We start from the raw sequence: 7,596 nt of genomic DNA, 5'->3' as shown, positions 1-7,596 counted from the left end.
CGTATGAAAAAGTTGTTGGCGTTTTGAGTTAGGTATGTCTGTGCAGTCCGAATCTAAATCCAGAACGTGAGAGACTTGGACTCTATCTTCTCTTGGCCCAAAAGTGACGTGAGAGGACTTTTTGAACACAACCTAAACTTCTCATTTTCCCTTATCTTCATATGTGGATTGCACAAATGTCCCATACACCTGCAATTAGACAAAACATAAAAGTGTGTGAAGTATTTTTGTTCTAGATAATATAAATAGATTATTAAATAGTTTGCATTAGAAATCACCTGACAAATATGCATGTATGCAATATTTTTGGTCATATCCAAGGTAGTCATGTCCTCATCATCACATTTTCATGGAAGCAATTCTTGAGTCAATGAAAATAGTTTCATATTGGTTTGGAAGCAAAATATATTAGCACACAGTACAAAAATCATGCTAAATCAAACCAAATTTCCGTCACAGCGGAAGAAAGGAAAATCTATTAATACGCTAGATGCAAATGGCACCTAAAGTGGATGCATACTTCTCGTATGGTGGATGCAGTCGTTACTGTAAATAAGGTGGATGCATCAAGTGGTTCGAAAACCATGTTCGCCATGCATCCACCATGTCAATGCCCACGATGGTGCTGCTTCCAATAACAAAAATTATATAATCCAAAATATTATGCCTTTTTTGATGCATCAGTTACGCCATTCCATTTTCTCTTAGTTTATTTCTGGGCTATCAGACTGCTTCACGGGAGCAGTTATGAGGATGCACGTAATTAGTGCAGGGACCAACTAATTCTATGTGGGCTCTGGCACACAATCGAACGACTCCCATCCATCTAATCCAATGATTGTACACTAGTCTGATAAGAAGCATGGGATCAGTAGTCTGATCTCTAGTGGTCTTCATGAATGAATTACAGTTAACAAGGGATGTCGTCCGTCTCACATCCTTGACTCGCATACTAGTAAAACGCGGGCCAAACATAGTAAATGAATTAAATTATTTATCATATGCATGCATGTGGCTGCGCTAATTAAAGAATGATGTAACCGGATCAAAAAAAATGATGTAACCGATTAGTAAACAGGGTGCGCTCCATAGGTCGGACGTAGAATAAGCACAATGCGCTCGGGCTCACTTTAGCACACCTAAATTGCACAGATTGCACTCAGGTGAGGAATAGTTATTCCTCACCCCAGCCGAAGCACACGCCCCCACCCACACGGCAGACGCCACCAGCACCGTGGAGGCTTTGTGCAGTAATCTACAGTGGCTGCGAGGTAATATTACAGCATTGAGCGCGAGGAGGCATAACCACCCCCGATTGGAACGTAGTTGACCGCGACGAGGAGGACGCAACATCAACGGGGGTGAGGCACCGACGACCGTCACCTTGATTGCGGCCAAGATGGGGGCGAGACGCCGGCCACTCGTTCGCTTCTCCTCCAACCGGTGATCGAGGTGGATGATTCCAGGTGCGGGCACTAGGATCTCTGCTGTTGGATCGAGGTGCGGGAGATTAAACTCAGTCTCTAACCTCCCGATCGAGACTCAGACTCTGCTGTTGTATCATGTTGGATCTTGTTCGGGGATGAGACCGAGGTTCGAGTTCGATCCTGGCCGAGGGGGTGAGACGCATGCTCTCTAGCCTCCCGCAGGTTCCACTCATTCGATCCTGCTGTCGGCCATCCTCCAAGCGGCGTTGGGCATCAAGTTCGGCTTCAACACCCGCACCATCCAGGTCACCTCCTATGTCCCCTCTTGCTTCTTATTCTAATGGATGGATGCTTCCTATTAATTGGTGGTTCCTTCCAGCATTACTTGGATCTCTACTGTTTACTAGTTCCAGGACGGGGCCTGGCTAAATTATGCAAGTGACAGGGCTAATTGACTAGTTCAATTAAATCACCAGTATTTAATCCACTGAGGAAAGTAACTATTTCAAGTTCTAGGTTGGTTAAAATTCGGAAGTGATTGGTCCTAATTGGTAGTGGTCAATAAGACTAATTAAGTAGTTCGAGTGCACTAATGAACTAGTTAAGTTCAGGTCAGATTCTGAATTAACTACTACTGAATACATTACAATAGGGCTAGAGTTCAGTTCGTGTTTTGCTCAATAACTCTAATGACAATCCGTGTTGTAAATGCATTTGTTATTGAAAAATCATATGCTCCATTGTGCTACACCAGTAGCATTTTGCTAACCTTGGTCTGAATTGCCATGAACAAAACCAGATACACTATTGCGAGCCAACTGCCCCCATCAAATTCGTCCAAGGTCATCCTGTCTCCTCTCAGATCTCGTTGGTCTCTCCATTCTTGGTGCCTGATTAAGCACAAGGTATTGTTGTTCATTCCTTGTTGGATAGTCATTGATATGCGTTGAGCTGAGTCCAAGTTAATGTAAAGCTCACGCTTTCTATACCGAGCTTTGTTGCCGCCATCTAATCTTATCTATCTTACAAAGTAGTTAAGCATTATGTTGTTTCTTTTGCGTATGCATGTGCAGATTATTAATAGACACCATCGCTCTGACGGGATATATGGTATTGTTGGTTCGAGCGCGTCTCTCGGTCTTTGGTTCAGTGTCATCTATGACACCATCGCTCGGCCGGGCTATCTGGTGCGAGGAAGCGCCATCGGAGAACCCAGTCCGCACGAGTAGCCATGGAGGCGGCTGGCGGGAGTGATCGTCTGAGCAAGGTGGATCCAGCATCCCGGTGTAGAGGCGCCTCAGCGGAGCACCCTGACCCACGTAAGGTCACGGTGGAATCATCTCGTCTGGGGAAGCAATCATGGTTCTGATTGTTCATATTGATTTTGATAGCAGGGGAATTCACTTTGTACATGAGGGAAATTGAGAAGACACTGAATCATCTTTACATGTTCGGTCACAATAAAACTCTATTCTGAATTGACTTCTGATTTCAAATGCCCTGCAGGATGCAGCAGAAGACATCCTGCAAGAATACCAAAAAGGCTGCAGTCGAGAGACAAAGCTGGGAACATAGGATGTCCGGATGCTGACGTAGAGGCTTCTCACTCTGTCCATTTCTGTTGTCTAGTTCCTTCAGCTGTTTATGTCAGAAGTGGCATGTGATCTTCTGTGAGCATATGCCTTTTAATTGGTTAAGAAAATTGTACTAAGCATAAAACTAAGTTTGTTTCTGAATTGTGACTATTGATGAGCTCCATGATCTATGATAAAGTATTGCCAGAAGATGGTTGTAATCTTGGTAGAAAGAATGGTATCCTGATATCTGAAGTGCACCGGTGAGATGAGAAATTTTGTACATTTTGTATGACATTCACTGGTCCTATGTTTTTTATTTAGATGTAAATGTCTTCAGTACAGATGTGACTTGAACTTGGATAGCTAGCAATGGAACATTATGAGTACAAGTAACTTGGAACCTTGCAGTTCATGAAGTACATCTCTAACTTAAATGTCAGAATTTGGTTAGTTACTACTCCCTCCGTCCCATAATATATGAGCGTTTTTGACACATTATATATGGGACAGAGGGAGTATTTATGAAATCTATGTTATACATTGTATATGGAGCAGGAATCTTTGTTTTCCATGTAAGCTAAGGCGTGTCCATGGCGGTCTGGGCATGACCAGGCCACGGACTGGTGTGCAACTCCTCATCGTACCTCTCATCCCGACAATGAGCGGCCCTTGTTGGTCAGTACTACTAAATGCAAATAACAGGACATAGGAGTGTTCTCTAGAGGCGGATAATGCATGTGTTGTGTTTGTTGATCTTTCTTTTATTTGCTGAAATTTTTATTAGCAACTGAGATGTAACCAAGATGTAGGGCATGGTGAGGATGTGTATTCTACTACTATGTGATTTGTTCAAAATTATCTCAATGGAATGTTTGACAATGTGATTCATTTTAAAGTTCAGTAACTGAATTAGTCTCTTTCCTTTATCTTGATGGTGGGTTCATGTGAGAGGGGAGTATGAGTTGGGACTTGAAATCAGTACGCATGCTACAGGAGTCATTTTTGGTGCCAATGAATTTTTTTTAATTGGAATTGGACATCAATGGTACTGATAGATCCATCCATAACGGACTTTGCTAATTCAAGAAATGTATTCGCAAGAGACAATGACAAAGACATATAAATCAAAGATTTGTAAATTCAAATATCAGTTGAAAAAGAGAAAATACAATGTCATTGATGTAGCAGAGCCATAACAATTCTGACATGAACAAATGAATAAATTCAGTGGTAATTAAGCAGCAACCATAACAAGATTTTTTTTTTCTTATTCTACTTAATCTTCTTGTAGTAGCAGTGGCAATGGATCTTTTCTTTTTGCTGGGCTGTAGTACACATGCTGAAGGGGAGCCTTGGCGCAGTGGTAAAGCTACTGCCTTGTGACCATGAGGTCATGGGTTCAAGTCCTGGAAACAGCCTCTTACAGAAATGTAGGGAAAGGCTGTGTACTATAGACCCAAAGTGGTCGGACCCTTCCCTGGACCCTGCGCAAGCGGGAGCTACATGCACCAGGTTGCCCTTTTTTTTGTAGTACACATGCTCTTCCGCACCTCCAGGATTGATGTTTGTAGAGAGGAAGAAGATTGTGACATGTCCTGGGCATTCGAGTTGATGGAAGCTAGGCCAAATCGCACTACATTTTTAGCACTAGCTAATGCCCTCTCTTCTGTGTTGGATTCAAATGCTGCAAATTCAATGAGTGGGCATAACAAGTTAGACATGCAATGAACAAGAAAATTATTTAGTTCCTGAGCAAATTTCAAAAAGAAATCAAGGTGAGATGCCAACAGATATGTGAAAGCATAAATGTGTTTTCATGTAGTAATGTTGTTGCAGTCTTACGCTAGAATCTAAATGCCTATGAGATGTGTGATTACAGTAGCATTCCCTAATTAACCTGTAATTTGCCTTTCGATCAGTACAAACCAAAAATGGTATGCCATGGTACTAGTATTATAGTCAATTGGGCCAGAAACTTTCCCTACAAACCCGTAAAAGGTGAAGGTTTAAAAAAATCAAAACAAAAAACCTCGCTCCTTGATATAAAAAGAGTGGGGCTCAGCTTCCTCTTCTCCATTTTGTGATTTGTTGAGTAGGCCTATATAGCCTTACCAGACCATTATGAGAACAATCATTGATTTATTTAGTAACATTCTGCACTGTAAAATTAGCATTGTACTTTCTCCAACCGAAGGAAGCGGTAAACCAAACATAGAAAAAAGTAACAGAAGTATGTAAATTATCAAAATGAGCAAATTGTACAAGAAAAGGAACATTATACTTCTGATTTTTCTATTCCTTGAATAAAGATAAACCTCTAAGATTATGTGCATAAAAGCTTAACCTGATAATTTACATCTGTGACAAAATTTGTACAAAACGTCTTATATTTTGGTACCGAGGTAGTAATTTGTAGCTGGGAATTCAGTCAGTAATGAAGGTTATGCATGCCAACAGTCAAGATTAGAACAAGCTAGTAGTAATCAGAAACAAACCATGACAAGAAGACACAAGTCAATAAAGATTCAACCTGGGGGCGAAAACTCTAAATCTTTTCAGTCTCCTAATTGTTTTTTAAAGATTGTGACATGTCCTGGGCATTCGAGTTGATGGAAGCTAGGCCAAATCGCACTACATTTTTAGCACTAGCTAATGCCCTCTCTTCTGTGTTGGATTCAAATGCTGCAAATTCAATGAGTGGGCATAACAAGTTAGACATGCAATGAACAAGAAAATTATTTAGTTCCTGAGCAAATTTCAAAAAGAAATCAAGGTGAGATGCCAACAGATATGTGAAAGCATAAATGTGTTTTCATGTAGTAATGTTGTTGCAGTCTTACGCTAGAATCTAAATGCCTATGAGATGTGTGATTACAGTAGCATTCCCTAATTAACCTGTAATTTGCCTTTCGATCAGTACAAACCAAAAATGGTATGCCATGGTACTAGTATTATAGTCAATTGGGCCAGAAACTTTCCCTACAAACCCGTAAAGGTGAAGGTTTAAAAAAATCAAAACAAAAAACCTCGCTCCTTGATATAAAAAGAGTGGGGCTCAGCTTCCTCTTCTCCATTTTGTGATTTGTTGAGTAGGCCTATATAGCCTTACCAGACCATTATGAGAACAATCATTGATTTATTTAGTAACATTCTGCACTGTAAAATTAGCATTGTACTTTCTCCAACCGAAGGAAGCGGTAAACCAAACATAGAAAAAAGTAACAGAAGTATGTAAATTATCAAAATGAGCAAATTGTACAAGAAAAGGAACATTATACTTCTGATTTTTCTATTCCTTGAATAAAGATAAACCTCTAAGATTATGTGCATAAAAGCTTAACCTGATAATTTACATCTGTGACAAAATTTGTACAAAACGTCTTATATTTTGGTACCGAGGTAGTAATTTGTAGCTGGGAATTCAGTCAGTAATGAAGGTTATGCATGCCAACAGTCAAGATTAGAACAAGCTAGTAGTAATCAGAAACAAACCATGACAAGAAGACACAAGTCAATAAAGATTCAACCTGGGGGCGAAAACTCTAAATCTTTTCAGTCTCCTAATTGTTTTTTAAAGGCAGACTCCTAATTGTAGAGTTTCAGATGGTAGCATGTGCGGCAGTTAACATGGAGCAGAAACAGATAAAGTGAAGAATATAGACAGCAAGAAAAGAAACAATTTTTTGTACCACCACACTAGTCAGTGTAATTTTAAGCTCGCTCGTCTGGCTACAAGAAACCAAACGTAACTAACTCTGTAACTTTAAAACATCAAAATTAAAGTGGCTAGAAAAACAGGAATCGACATCTCACAACCAAAATAAAAGGAAGCTATCTGAGGTTGGCATGACGAAAGGAAGCTAACCTGTAGGAACGCCCAAAAATTGCCATGATGACAGAACCCCAGGCAGATGGGTGTCGTCTTAAGTTACAAGCAATTCAGAATTTTAGAATTCAGAGGCAAGCGCAGTAAGTTACTGCAATTCAGCATCAGTGTCGCTGAGGTTGGCGTGCGGCCACTCCACGGACACTGAGAGGTATGGTCTGTGTGACAGCGTGGACGCCCAAGGCAGCAGAGCAGTACACCGATTCTAAACGGCGCGACGGAGGCACCCATCAGCGCTGGCGACGCCCTGCACCCGAGCTCTGCCGCGACCACCAATCCTACCCTGCCGACACCTTTGCAAAAACAAACACCGTTAGACTGAGGCGGATAGGGTCGGGGTTGCAGCTGCAGTACTTACAGTCGCGGGGAGCCTGAGCGGAGGAGAGGAAGGGGGTTTTCCATATCCTCCATCCTCCAATGACGACGGCCGGGACTGGGTTCGGTCCTCGCCGTCGGAGTATCACACCCACGGCTCACAACCAGGAGACGGTTTGAGTCGCCGGAACTGAACCGGCAAAATTCTGGCTCAGTCCACGGGGTGGAGGAAGTGGGGTAGCTTTTTTTCTTTTGAGGATATAGAAGTGGGGTAGCTTTTTTTTTTTGAAGTGGGCTAGCTTTGAGTCAACGTAGAAAGGTAATATTACTTCCATATACCATCGTAATTTTACAGTGTGAAACTGGTGGGCAGAACGGTGGCCTGGTTGGA

General features: G+C 41.6%; 2 long non-coding RNA genes across 5 annotated transcripts; one reads left to right on the top strand and one right to left on the bottom strand.

The window, feature by feature from the left end:
- Positions 1 to 1,184: 1,184 nt before the first annotated feature.
- Positions 1,185 to 3,286, top strand: LOC119365419. Of its 4 annotated transcripts, none has more exons than XR_005175526.1 (4): positions 1,185 to 1,466; positions 1,547 to 1,732; positions 2,227 to 2,332; positions 2,501 to 3,286. It is a non-coding gene; the product is annotated as an uncharacterized LOC119365419 (long non-coding RNA). The 4 variants fall into 4 exon arrangements; XR_005175527.1 differs by having other exon boundaries at positions 1,187 to 1,732; positions 2,501 to 2,789; positions 2,934 to 3,286; XR_005175525.1 differs by having other exon boundaries at positions 1,189 to 1,732; positions 2,501 to 2,746; positions 2,934 to 3,286.
- A 920-nt stretch (positions 3,287 to 4,206) lies between these two features.
- On the bottom strand, positions 4,207 to 7,390 carry LOC119268655. Its single transcript, XR_005133252.1, has 3 exons — positions 7,249 to 7,390; positions 6,870 to 7,183; positions 4,207 to 5,686 (listed from the first exon to the last, which is right to left on the bottom strand). It is a non-coding gene; the product is annotated as an uncharacterized LOC119268655 (long non-coding RNA).
- Between the last annotated feature and the right edge of the window lie 206 nt (positions 7,391 to 7,596).

This window comes from Triticum dicoccoides, chromosome 1A (genome assembly GCF_002162155.2).
Source record: "Triticum dicoccoides isolate Atlit2015 ecotype Zavitan chromosome 1A, WEW_v2.0, whole genome shotgun sequence".
Taxonomy (NCBI): domain Eukaryota; kingdom Viridiplantae; phylum Streptophyta; class Magnoliopsida; order Poales; family Poaceae; genus Triticum; species Triticum dicoccoides.
Note: the sequence above shows the minus strand (reverse complement) of the source record. Positions and strands in the feature narration are given on the sequence as shown.